Source organism: Podarcis bocagei (genome assembly GCF_964188305.1).
Source record: "Podarcis bocagei genome assembly, chromosome: 3".
Taxonomy (NCBI): domain Eukaryota; kingdom Metazoa; phylum Chordata; class Lepidosauria; order Squamata; family Lacertidae; genus Podarcis; species Podarcis bocagei.
Window position 1 is genome coordinate 3,434,567 of NC_138127.1, and position 14,483 is coordinate 3,449,049.

Consider the following 14,483-nt stretch of genomic DNA (forward strand, 5'->3'; position numbering starts at 1 on the left):
TCTGTCCCATTCCAGGGCACTGACCAAGGCGAAAAAGCGGGCATGATACTGCCTGACGCTGGCCCTCCCTTGTCTCAGCCCATGCACCTCCTTCCGTGCCAGATCCACGTCAATACTTGATAAAAAGCACCCATCCATCGCTTTAATAAAGGCATCCGCATTCTGGAGCGCCGGATCCTTATCTCTCCATAAATTACGTAGCCATGCTTTCGCATCCCCATGCAGATGGGACATGATGAACCCCACTCTCTCTTGGTCATCTCTAAAGTCTTTATGCAGCAGTTGCAGTGCGCACAGTACGTCGGCTCTAAAGTTGGGATACTGTTGCAGGTTCCCATCGAAGTGAGAGACCAGCCCGCCTGCCCGTCTCGCCAACCCAATTCCCTCCTGCCGGGGTGTCTGCTTTGTCAGCACGTCTAACCTGACCTGGAGATCCCTGCAGGCGGCAGCTGCCTCCTCCTCTCTCTTCCTGCATGCGAGAACCTCGGCGTTCAGTTGTGCCACTGCTTTTCTGAGGTCCTCTATCTGCTGCTCAGCCGTCATGTCGTCTGCCGTTCGTGAGCTCGCTAGTAGGCACCTGTTTCTCTCCCCTCCTCGAGGCTGTAGATGCCCACAATGGGGAGACGGAGCTTACTGTCAGAGCTGCTTGAAGATCCTAGCTCACAGAGGATCACGCTACCCAGCGATCATTAAGTAAAAGTCTTTATTGAATTACAGTTTCCATTCTCACGCTGCTGCGCGCAAACTCTACGTCTAGTAGCTAGATCGGCGAAGCTCCGTCTGAATCTCCGCCCCTTGTGCACCAACTTAATATCCTAGCCTTGCTCCACCTTTTCCGCCTGACTGTCCTCCTCTGGGTCCCTCTACCCCCCGGGGCTTCTTCCTTCCGGGATTCTTCTGACGCTGACCCGGACCCTCCTGCCTCCTTGCGCCGGGCTTTAGGACCTGGTTCCCTTTCGGGGCTGCTTACTGCGCCGCCTTCCTCTGCATTTGAACTTGGCGCGCGCGCCCAACCTTCCACCTTCCTCTTAACCGTCTCTTCGCTCCCCGATGGAGGTGTGGCCACTCCTGACTCATGCCCTCCCTCCTGTGGCGAGCTGCCAGCGCTTCCCCCCTGGCTCCCTTCCTCTTCCCTGCTTCCTGGCGGTGACGCTGGTCCCGATTTCCAGCTGCTCCCCCCTGAGTCCCTTCTGGCTCTATCTTCCTGGGGTGCCCCCCTTGACTCCCCCCTTGCCCTGGCCACTGGTGCTCCTTTCTGTGAATCCTCTGATTCACTGGAAAGACTAGGAGATCTCGGGTCGTCGTCATCACTCATCTTTTCTTCTGCTTCCTCCCCTTCGCTCTCTGTTTCCTCCCTTGCCCGTGCCTCTGCTCCTAAACCCCTGACAGCGTCAAACAGCTTTTATGCTGGAAAAGGTTTAAGAAACGCCCACTGACGGATTCTGCTAGCGACTGAGACAGCCACGAAGTGAAGGGCTGTCCAGACAGAAAAGGTTTAACCAGGCAACCTAGCCAGGAGTGGCGGCAACTTACGCACGAGCAACCCCTATTATTATTACAATACCCAAGTCCCCCAACTCATAAGGCTTGATTTCCAGACTCTTGATCATCTTGATCACGCACCTCTGCTCACATTCCAGCTTGTCAATATCATTCTTAACTCGCGGTGCCCAGAACTGGACACAGTACTCCAGGCATGGTCTGACCAATACAGAATAGAGTGTTGCTATTACAGTGGTACCTCAGGTTTCAGACACTTCAGGTTACAGACGCTTCAGGTTACAGACTCCGCTAACCCAGAAATAGTACCTCAGGTTAAGAACTTTGCTTCAGGATGAGAACAGAAATCATGCAGTAGCGGCACAGCAGCAGTGGGAGGCCCCATTAGCTAAAGTGGTACCTCAGGTTTGAGGTTAAGAACAGACCTCCAGGACGAATTAAGTTCTTAACCGGAGGTACCACTGTACTGCCCTTGATCGGAACGCTATTACTTCTGTTGATACAGCCTAGAATAGCAACAGCCTTTATTGCTAGTGCATACAGTGGTACCTCAGGTTACATACGCTTCAGGTTACAGACTCCACTAACCCAGAAATAGTGCTTCAGGTTAAGAACTTTGCTTCAGGATGAGAACAGAAATCGTGCTCTGGCAGTGCGGCGGCAGCGGGAGGCCCCACTAGCTAAAGTGGTGCTTCAGGTTAAGAACAGTTTCAGGTTAAGTACGGACCTCCAGAAGGAATTAAGTCCTTAACCTGAGGTACCACTGTACTCATATTGCTAGTGTTAAGCATACCCAGCTCCTTTAACCACTCCTCATAAGGCTCATAAGGCTTGGCTTCTAGACCCTTGATCATCTTAGTTGCCCTCCTTTGCACGTGTTCCAGCTTGAAATAACTAAAATAAAATAAAGCAAAATACAGGAGGGAAGAAGCCTGCTATTTCCCCAAATCTATACCTAGCTTAATGCAGTGGGGATAATTACTTTTGGGGTTCTATGGCCTCTAGTCTTGCTACGTTGGCAGGAAGCACTTATTATTATGGCTAGCATAAGCCTCATGCCTTTTGGGGGCCTGACAACTAAAACATTATAAGATTAAGTCCCAGCATGCCGCATCGATATGAACCATAAAAGGCACACTGTTCTATCTTTTGTTTGTATTCTTCATTTTATTATCATTCTCTCTGCTAAGGTCAGCAGCGCCGGTCTCACGGAGACCATTAGGATGCTTTTGCTTATTTAATTCACTAACTGCCGAAGTGCACACTGCTTTTCGTGGCGCTGGTACAACTCGGAGCAACGGAAGGTTGGGTTTGATGTACTTGAACTCCAGCGACACAAATATTTCAGTGGTGAATCAATACTGCGGGGGGAGGCGGCTGGTAAGGTAGAGAGTGTTTATAGAAGATGTTTCATCACTACTAGTAAAACATGTCTTATTGTTAGTTCAGGAGGTGCTGGTATTCAGCTCTTTTAAGGAGACTTCTGACAGGCCAACAGCTTAAAGCCTACTGGTAGATGTATTTTCGTAAAAAATACAGGAGGTTAGGCTGATGTTCCTTTGCAAAAGGGTCACGGGCCAACTTAACAGATTTTCCCCCTCTCTCACTACAAGCATAAGAAGAATTTTTCTAACAGATGCAGTTGAATGAAAACAATTATTAATTGTAATGGTACTCCAGATCACATGCCTGCCAACATTTCTCTGATGAAAATAGGGACAAACTATTTAATAATAATAATAATAATAATAATAATAATAATAATAATAATAATAATATCATTTTTACCCACCCATCTGATTGAGTTGCCCTAGCCCCTCTGGGCAGTTTCCAACATATAGAAAAACATAACAAAATGTTAAACGTTAAAAAAACACTTCCCTATACAGTGGTACTGCGGGTTACATATGCTTCAGGTTACAGACACTTCAGGTTACAGACTCCGCTAACCCAGAAATAGTACCTCAGGTTAAGAACTTTGCTTCAGGATGAGAACAGAAATCGTGCGGTGGTGGCACGGCGACAGCGGGAGGCCCCATTAGCTAAAATGGTGCTTCGGGTTAAGAACAGTTTCAGGTTAAGAATGGACCTCCGGAACGAATTAAGTTTTTAACCCGAGGTGCCACTGTACAGAACTGCCATAAGATGCCTTCCAATGGTCATGTAGTTACTTATCTTGTTGGCTCAGTGGTTGCGTAACTCCATAGCCCCCAACATTTCTCCAATGGAAACTGGGATGTCCTACCATACTCTCTAACATTTCTTAGATGAAAATAAGGACGCCTTCAGGAAAAGCGGGACATTCCAGGATCAAATCAGAAACCAAGACGACTTCTGTAAATCCGGGACTGTCCCTGGAAAATAGGGACAATTGGAGGATCTGCATCAAAAAACCACAAAACAATAAGCTCTCTCCACAAGTGGATCATCCACTCTGCATTGAAAAACTGAGCAGTCATTAAAAATAAAAGTTAAGAGCTCATCTTTAAACAAACAAAATGCATGTGTTTTCAAGGCAGTACAGTTGCCTCGGTGCAGCTCACTGCTGGATGTGGAGTATCTTCAAACCTGGAGTATTTTCAAACCTCTGCTGTGATGCAGGCTGGAATATGTCCGCTAATTGAAGTTGCAGCCTTTCATAGTTATGTGTGAAACTCATCTTCAGAATTTTGATTTTGATTAAAAACTGCTCTTGTTGTGCATTTCCTTCCATTTCTCAAACAGGGCTTTCAGATTTCTGCTGCTTTCTGATTCAAAATATATGTTGCTAGAACAGGCTTGGCACCCAGGAGACCCCATTTATATTAAATAGGTCGCTCATTTAATATAAATGTAAACTCTAGATTATTGTGTAGAGAGTAGAAATGGCTTGCAGCCCGGTCCCATGCTTGCTACTTTGCTCAGAAGGAAGTCCCAGTATACTCAGGTGAGACTTAAAGCTAAACTATAAAAAGGTAAAGGTACCCCTGCCCATTACGGGCCAATCTTGACAGACTCTGGGGTTTGTGCGCCCATCTCACTCTATAGGCCGTGGGCCAGCGCTGTCCGCAGACACTTCCGGGTCACGTGGCCAGCGTGACAAAGCTGCATCTGGCGAGCCAGCGCAGCACACGGAACGCCGTTTACCTTCCCGCTGGTAAGCGGTACCTATTTATCTACTTGCACCCAGGGGTGCTTTCGAACTGCTAGGTATTGTGACTGATATGCACAGTGCTTTTTTCTGGGGGTATACAGGGGCACGCATACCCCTAAAGATTTTGTGAATCTAAGTTTGGTCTCATTGAGGGGCAGTATTTCAATAAGAGTCAGGAAATGAGAGTACCCTTAAACATTTTCTTTTTTAAAGAAAAAAAGCACTGGATATGTATGTTTTCACTCTTGGCCACACGTCCACTTCTCCCATGCCTATAAAACACGGGTCTGAGCAGTTTTCTGCTGGTCTCATGCTTTCCCACGGAAAACCTGCTCTTTACCACTGAATCCACAGAAAACCCATTTGCCATTTCCTCAGATTCAGTGGTAAGAAGCAGGTTTCTCCAGAGGGAAAGCGAGGGACAAGCAGGTTGGTGTTGAGGATAAAATGAGATTATTCACTGTACACTGTCCTTGGATCCACACACGGGGGGGGGGGGGATGCTACGAACAAGTCAAAAACGAAATATTTATAACAAAAGGGGGGGAAAACTCTATGGAAAATCGCAAAGAAATTTCTTGCTCTCCAGCACCATCTGGTGTTGCATGTTTATAACGCATTCAAAATACTGTTGTTTTTTTACTAATGCAGCTGAGTGGGAGAGAAGAGGGAAAGCTTCATGTGTATGAATGGACCGTTTTCATATTCACTACAACGGTCTCTCCAACCATACCATTCAACAATACTCTTTAGTCAAACTGTACTGGAGAGGATAGTGTCAGCAAGAATGAATAAGGAAGCTGGGGTGGGGCAGAAATAGTTTCCTTCTTTGGGAAGACATCCAGGCAGAGTGATTAAGAACTGAATGCAAACAATCAAACTATTTTTGGCCCTACAGTAACATCCCTGGAGCTATGGAGAAATGGAAGTCCTCAGAACTCACTTGTGGTTAAGCTATACAGCAATATTTCTGGCAGAGGGACCAGAAGAAGAGTTCACATTTTGAAGAAGAAGAAGAAGGAGGAGGAGGAGGAGGAGGAGGAGGAGGAGGGGTGTGGGCCATCAAGAGTCCTTTGCCAAGAAATGCAAACAAAAAGGAAATATTTTAAAAAATAAAATAAACAAAGCTACTGAGTAAAACATACACAAGGAGGAAAAGGAACAAAAGGACGTTTGAGTTCTGGATGTTTTAACATTTTGTGGTAGCACATGCAATAGTATGCCTGGGCATTGCAGCTGTGTAAGCTGAGTAACATCCACACTTGCCCTGAGATCCGCATAGCATCAAGGAAGCCCACCTAGTATCCCCAGCTACGTGGGTCACTGTTGACTTTGCTAAAAATAACAAGCCCCATACACAAGGAAGGCCCCAACAATTGAGAAAACCAGTCAGGAAGAAGCAGCAAGCAACTGTTTGCAAAAGCTGCTTTATAAATGGGAAATGCCATTCCTTTTTCGAGAGGATATGTTTCTCTGCCTTTCTCCATTGATCATAGCAGAAGGACAATCTTCTTCTGTTCGGCTCCACAGTCCAGCCTCAATAGCTCTTAAAGGTAAAGGTAAAGGGACCCCTGACCATTAGGTCCAGTCGTGGCCGACTCTGGGGTTGCGGCGCTCATCTCGCTTTATAGGCCGAGGGAGCTGGCGTACAGCTTCCGGGTCATGTGGCCAGCATGACTAAGCCGCTTCTGACGAACCAGAGCAGCACACGGAAATGCCGTTTACCTTCCCGCCATATCGGTACCTATTTATCTACTTGCACTTTGAGGTGCTTTCGAACTGCTAAGTTGGCAGGAGCAGGGACAGAGCAACGGGAGCTCACCCCGTCGCGGGGATTCAAACTGCAGACCTTCTGATCGGCAAGTCCTAGGCTCTGTGGTTTAACTCACAGCGCCACCCGCGTCCCAGTGACTATTAGAAAGCAGGGCAGCATCTTTGAAATGCAGCTAGTTGGGAAGTACCAGGAATGGCAGACAAAACAATAATAGGAACAGCTACAGAGTTCTCTAGCATATCCTCCCTATGTTGGCTTTCTAGCAGAGCCTCTGGGTAAGCCATTCTGTTGCCTTGGTGTTGGATCTTCATCTTAAGTCAAGAAGGCTGGAAGTGAATCTTGCTGATGTCTAGCCCTTTATCTTCAAAGTGAGCTGAGGCAATCTAGAACCTTGAATTTCCGAGAGGCTTAACCATAGTCTGAATATGTTCCATGAAATGTGTAAGATGCCCTTTTGCCTAGCGACAGTGAGGCACATCCGTTGTTGGCAGTGAGCAACATTTGCTTTTATGGGACTGGTGGGCTAAAGTCTACAAAGACATTTGTAGATTCTGGGGGCATTTGCACCTAGAAAGTACCATGTAAAACATAGGTGGGAGAACTTTTTCAGCTGGAACTCACAGGAACTCAGTTCTGGCATATTTCAAGTGGGCAACATTGCCATTATAAGAGAACAAAGGTGAGTTTCGGCAATTCTATTTTCTAGAAAAATCGCACTGGACTGGGCATGTTCAGTTCTCATTGGGTTGTTTTGTTTCTCTCTCCCCCCCCTCTCTTTCTCTTTCTTTCTTTCTTTCTTTCTCTCTCTCTCTCTCTCTCTCTCTCTCTCTCTCTCTCTCTCTCTCTCTGTGTGTGTGTATGGAAGCGGGGTGTTGTTCTCTTGAGGTTTCTTTTTTTTATGGCAATCTTCTGCAAACCTTGGTATTCCCCTGGGAATGTTGATTCTTCCCCTCTTGCAAACTTGTTTTGGCTCCATTTCTCTTGACACTCACCAGCAGAGTTGAGAACTCAGAAGGAGTTATGATAGTTTATGTACACTTAAAAATCTTATGATAGTTTATGTACTTAAAAATAGTGAATAGGGGAATCTGAGCCTCCCAGCTGGAAAAACCTCACCAAGTATGAATACAAGGTGAGTCTAGACCTGAGGTGGTGCTTGTACTACCTCATATTAGGATTTGCTCACAACCACTACTGCTGACTGCTAGCCCTCCCTGTTGCCCTTTTGTTTTGTCCCAAATTTTCTTTGTAATGCAGTAGAGCACTGATGGTAGTAGCAGTAGCATCAGCAGCCAGCAAAGCATATATCTCCCTCTATCTCTTCCTTCCATTTCTGCTCTTTTCCTCTCTCTTTGAGACACAATGAATTATGTAACAGCAACATTCCAGGTACAAGTTGCTCTTAGAAATGTAATTCACTTGAATTTGGCCAAGAAGCACCACATATTTGAATTCTGAATCGCAGAGTTTTAAAAATCTGATTGTAAATACAATGGAACCTTGGTTTTCGAACGTAATCCATTCCGGAAGACCGTTCGACTTCTGAAATGTTTGAAAACCCAAAATCAAAGGGCTCTGGGCAATTTCAATTGGGGGGGGGGGAGAACCGTGCCTTGGAAGCCATTTGAGTTCTGAAAAACATTCAAAAACAGAAGCATTCACTTCCAGGTTTTCGCCGTTCGGTTTCTGAAACATTCGACAGTCGAGACGTTCGAAAACCAAGGTTCCACTGTATATGCCAAATGGAAGTTATTTTCATACATTCATTTTAAATCAAGGCGGAGTAAGCTTAGCCGAAATTATAGCATGTTTTTAGTACGCTGAGGACTTTTTGGTACGTTACGGCATGTGAGTGCTTCCCATGTCTGCTTTTTGCTATAAGTGGTGTGGTGTCATCCCCAAAAAGAAAGAGGGAAATAAAGAAAAATGTGTACATCTCGCAGGGGAGATGGGGTAATTCCCTTTTCAGACTAGACAACATGTGTCAAAAAAGCTAAGGCCTGAGTCATGTGCATGTCTCCGTGCCTCGTAGAGAAACTATTAAAATTTCAAAATTAACAAAAAGCAATTTCATGTTAGCAATTTGTACTTTTATCGGTTACTTTCTGTAATAAACGTTTAAGTATGTCTCTGTTTAAATTCTGGAATGAAAAGTAATATAGGATCAAGACAATTCATATTTCTCTTAGGGGAACTATGTCTGCAGCTGGGGCCAGGAACACTCATGCGCTTGAATAGCTGGCAAGTGCCACGGCTGGATTAATTGGTATGCTAACTATGCTACGAAGCAAGGCTCTAGATAAACGGGGGTCTCCGCTGCAGTTTAGTTATATGGGAGTTTTCTAAGGAAACTATTCGCTTTCGCTCCTCAGAGATTAATATTATCTTCACGATTTATTTATTTATTACATTTTTGTCTTGGCCTTCCTCCAGGGAGCTCTGAGCTGTGTACATAGCTGTCTTCCTTTCCTCATTTTATTCTCAAAGCAATGCTGTCAGTCATTGTCCCTAATTCACCCAGCAGTGAGCTTTAGGGCTGAGAGGGAATCTGAATCGAGGACTCCCTAGTCTTAGTCAGACACTCTAACAGTGGATGTGATGGGAGGAAGAAGAGAAAGAAGAGAAAGAAGAGGAGAAACAGATGAGAGGGAGAGAGAAGGGGGAGGAGAGAGAGAGGAAAATAAGAGGAGAAAGATAAGGAATGGTGGAAATGACTCACAGAACTGTAGAGTTGGAAAGGGCCCTGGGGATCATCAAGTCCAACCCTCTGCAAAGCAGGAATATGCAGCTGTCCTATGTGGGAATCAAACCCGCAACCTGGGCATTATCAGCACCAAGCTCTAACCAACTGAGCTATGGCTGCCACCTTTGGCTTTAGTCCCACCCACCTCTGCTATAGGGACGTGGGTGGCGCTGTGGGTAAAACCTCAGTGCCTAGGACTTGCCGATCGCATGGTCAGCGGCTTGAATCCCTGCGGCGGGGTGCGCTCCCGTCGTTCGGTCCCAGCACCTGCCATCCTAGCAGTTCGAAAGCACCCCCGGGTGCAAGTAGATAAATAGGGACTGCTTACCAGTGGGAAGGTAAATGGCGTTCCGTGTGCTGCGCTGGCTCGCCAGATGCAGCTTGTCACGCTGGCCACGTGACCCGGAAGTGTCTGCGGACAGCGCTGGCTCCCGGCCTATAGAGTGAGATGAGCGCACAACCCTAGAGTCTGGCATGACTGGCCCGAACGGGCAGGCATACCTTTACCTCTGCTATATGCCTCCAATAAATTGTCCCCTGCAGAATGTGGCCATTGATATAATCGCTTACCGGTCCTACACAAACCACTGTACAACATTCTCTCTCTCTCTCTCTCTCTCTCAAAGAAAAAACCATCCCCTCTCACAGCAAGAGCTTGTTGAGTCCTAGAACACTGAAGGTTGAACCCAATGGTGTCCTTCCATTTGAAGAAGGGGGTTTGATCCAGCAGAGGCCTCGACTAATGAAACGGAGGAGGTGATTTTCATACATTCTCAGCCACCACCGTGGCATCCTCTCCATCGCAATGAAAATCAGAATGGCAGGTTGGATGAAATCACCTTCAAAAGTCCACAAACGATGGATGCTACTGGACACAACCTTAAGCCTGCAATTCTATGCACACTTACTTGACATTAGGGATGGATCCGTTAATGCCAAGGTGTCATGGGCAACTTACACCCGCCCCGAGCAACTCCTCAACACCTTCCACATGCGCTGGGAGAGGAAGATTTTGGGCATCGTATGGCAGGGCAATCTCAAACAAAGAAGTGCTCTTCCAAGTCCATGTTTGCACTCCTGTCTCAGCGATGTCTATGCTGGCTTGGTCAAGTATTTATTTTTATGTTTAAAACTATTCATCCAGGGGGACTGAACTCTGAATTAGACCTCAATTGTTTTATTTGATTATCTGTATCTTTGCTGTTACTTTGTACTGTGTCTTTAAACTCGGTTTCCTTGTTATTAGCATCACCTGGGGTTGGCTATATATATTTTTCAAAAAAATGTTGTTAGTAACAGTGACTACATAATCACATGAGCACTGTTCCAGAGTATTTTTCATTCTCATGTATATAATATCGATTCAAAAAAAGATTGGGTATGTAACTTTTTTATATTACAGTTTATAATTTTTACACTATTTGAAGTTGTTTTATGCATGTGCAGGTCATCGTTTGAATATTTTATTTTGAGTTAATGAAGAAATTACATATCTTTCTACTCATGAGTGTTGAACTAATTGGCTGATGAAGAATTCAGCGAAACAGTAGCTCTTATCCGGAAACACTGTTCAGCAGAGTTCAGACTTGGACATCAGAATCGGACATTTGCTGATTATACAAAGCTTCACAGCTTTTCTCCGCTGGGTAAAGTCTGGCACTGTGATTCATTTAAGGACTTTCAGAGACTTTCAGAGACTTCAGTTTGTTAGTTTTGATGTTATGAATTAGTCCATAAAATTTTTCACATTGTAATTGTTTCTGGCCATCGTGTTGCTTTTGATATTGCAGGCTTGGTCAAGTACACAGAATGGAGGGTGGCAGGATCCCCAGGGTTGTGATCTATGGGGAGCTGGCTTCAGGCACCAGGCCTATTGGCAGACCAACGCTGTATTACAAGTTGGCGGTTAGGTATTGGTTTAAGGGAATGTGGGGAGGGGAAGTACAGCCATCACCTGCCCCTCCAATGAAGAGGGTATTCCGTTAAAGGAATCCGGGGGTCTGGATCTCGTCCGAAGCCCGGAGAGGAGTTAGGGCCATACCAGGACCCCCGGGAACCCCAGGGGTGAGCACCAGTCTATATACATTGATGGAGCTCCCCCTGCTGGTTGTTTACCCTTCCAGGCTTCCTGCAGGGTGGGGCAGGTGCCAGATATAGTTTGATACCAATGGCTAAACCAATACCAGTCACATTTGTGTATTTTAATAAAGTTGTGGCCAAAATTTGCCCATTAACATTTAAACTAAATTCTGTCTCCACTGTGTCTCTATTTCCATGGGGGATGGGTTTGGGGGCTCGAAGCACAAAGATGCCTGCAAGTGCTGATGGAAATAATCCCACCATGCGGGAATCCGTTGCAGGGGCCACAGCGCCTGGTGGTAATCAGTGTGGTTGTGTATCCACAGCAGTGACCAGAGGAGGAATGACAACAGGGAGGAGCTAAGAAAGAAGAAACGCCATGGCACAACTGAATCAGCGCAACGGGGACTCCTTCATCTGCCCCAGCTGCAACAAAACATGTCTCTCCCGTATTGCTGTTTACAGTCACAGCAGGTGCCCTAACTCTCTGACAGTCAGGTGCGTAACTAGCTGCTCCGGCACCCGGAGTGGCAGGGGCGGGTCGATCCAGCCACAGGGGCGTCATGGGGACCCGCACATGGGGATGCTGCAGCAATCCATTTCCGGCAGTGTGGAGCCCCAAGCCACTGCTTCACTCCCAAGAGTGGCTCGGGCGCATGGCTCAGGCCACTCCCTGCAGTGTCCCATTTTGTCACACACACCCCAAGGATGACACCCAGGGCAAGCCACACACCCCTTCCTACAACCCTGCCGACAGTTCGACTTCACTCCCGAAGGCACACGCCTCCATAGTTTCCCAAGACAAACGATTGCCAGCCAAACATTCTGTAGTTTTGACTAATGTATAGTTTTGCAAGCAATTTTCCCTAATACAGTCATACCTCGGGTTACAGACGCTTCAGGTTGCGCGTTTTCCGTTTGCTCACTGCGCCAAACCCAGAAGTACCGGAACGGGTTACTTCCGGGTTTTGGCACTCACACATGCGCAGAAGAACTAAATCACGCTTTGCGCATGCACAGAAGCGCTAAATCACACTTTGCACATGTGCAGAAGTGCCGAATCGTGACCCACGCATGCACAGACGCAACACTGCGGATTGTGAATGTGCCTCCCACATGGATCATGTTCACAACCCAAGCGTCCACTGTATAATACATTTTGCATGCTATTTTCCCTAATATATTCATTTTCATGCACACTTTTCCCGAACATATGCATTTTTTGGAAACATTGTTTCAAGAACTCCACTGCAAATTCAGACAAGTGCGGATTTTGGTCTGCGTATTGGTCTGTGTATTGTTTTGGAATTGTGAATCTGGTAGATGCGCCTTTAACTGCTAATTTGATTGATTTTCTGGGACTAGGCACAGCTGAACTCGGTGGGTCTTACTTTTATTTAACAAAATTTATATACTGCTTGATTGTAATGAAACCTCCAATTGGCTAAACATCAATAGGATTGCACAGTCCATCAATATGCCGAGTGCAATATCTATACTCTCATCTAGGAAATGCTGATACAGTCGTACCTTGGAAGCTGAACGCCTTGGCACTCGTACGTTTTGGCTCCCGAACGCCACAAACCCAGAAGTGAGTGTTTCAGTTTGCAAATGTTCTTTGGAAGCCGAACGTCCAACACGGCTTCTGCAGCTACCAATTGCATACAGGAAGCTCCTGCAGCCAATTGGAAGCCGCGCCTTGCTTGTCGAACATTTTGGAAGTCGAACGGACTCCCCGAACGGATTCCGTTCAGCTTCCAAGGTAAGACTGTACATCAGTTGAGCAGCAGCTGGCATTAGATCGATACATCTTTTAACAAGTTAAATAAAAGATTTGAATATTGGATGAATTCTACTTTCTGGACCACAAAAAGCAAACGAGCCTTTTAGCTTTCTGGCCACTTACAACTAATTATGAAGTAATTACTCTTGCAAGCATGAATGGATTGCAAAACCATCATTCCTCTAAGTAAATTTAAACAGCACCCTTGATCTATATCAGGAAGAGTCCCCCCCTCCTTCTTTAAGTAATAACACATTGCAGGGAAGCTTTCCCCTTCCATCTGTTCAAATGGAAACATGTGGTATTAGAGTTCTAATACCATGCCCTTGGTACAGATATACCTTAGAGACTTCTCTTGGAAAACTTCGTAGTTAGAGAACAATTTGCGGGCAGTTAATTCACTCCCTTGTTGAGGACTGCATTCCCTCGAGTTAAATGTGCTATTCTGATGGTAACGGTAAATTAAATGAACCAACATGTGATCACATTTACATAATATGGTTTTTATTTTCACAGCAAACGCATGATCATCTGGCAGACAGTAATCGCAGAATGGAAGAGAATCCTGCATACATCCTGTCGGTGTTCTGTGTAGGCTTAGTGCAGAGAAACTAGATGCCCCGGGATCATTTCGGTGAGGGTCCTATTCTTCCCCAATTCATAAACCCAAAATCAAGTCACAGAACCAAGATGAAACATCAGCTGCTGCAATATGCAGCCATCAGATTGCTCGTGGGACCCAAGTCAGAGCATATCACCTGTACCGGTTGCTAGTATGCTTCTGGGCCCAATTTAAAGTGTTAGAGATTGCTTTTGAAGCCCTAAAGGGTTTGGAAACAGGTTATCTTAAGGATCACTTGTGCCTGTATGAATCTGCTGAGGCCTTGAGATCAGTTGCAGGGATTAGCAGGCACAAGAGACAGGGGCTTTTCCATGGTGGCCCAGTCACTGTTGAACTTCCTCCTGTAGAATGTGTATCTGGCTGTGGCTGTGGTTGTCTTCAAATGAGCTTTAAAAGCTGCTTTTTAATTGAGCGGAACAGAAATATTTTGAATTAAAGATGTAACATGGCTCAGACCAGCTGCTTCATTTAAAAACCAAGCTGTCATTGATGGCCGCCCAACTTAGAGTGCTTTGCAATAATTCAAACACGAAGCTATCAAAGTATGGAGTACTGTGGCCAGGCTGTCTCTGTCCAGAAAGTAGCAAACCAGTCATAGCTTGGAAAAGAAGCCAGTGTAGGCACATTTTCCCAATGGAAATAGGGATGTCCTCTTCTTCTTCTTCTTCTTCTTCTTCTTCTTCTTCTTCTTCTTCTTCTTCTTCTTCTTCTTCTTCTTCTTCTTCTGATGTTGCTGTTGTTGTTGTAATACTATTTATACTCCACCCATCTGACTGGGTTGCCCCAGCCACTCTGGGAGGCTTCCAACATATATAAAAACACAATAAAACAATAAACATATCAGAATTT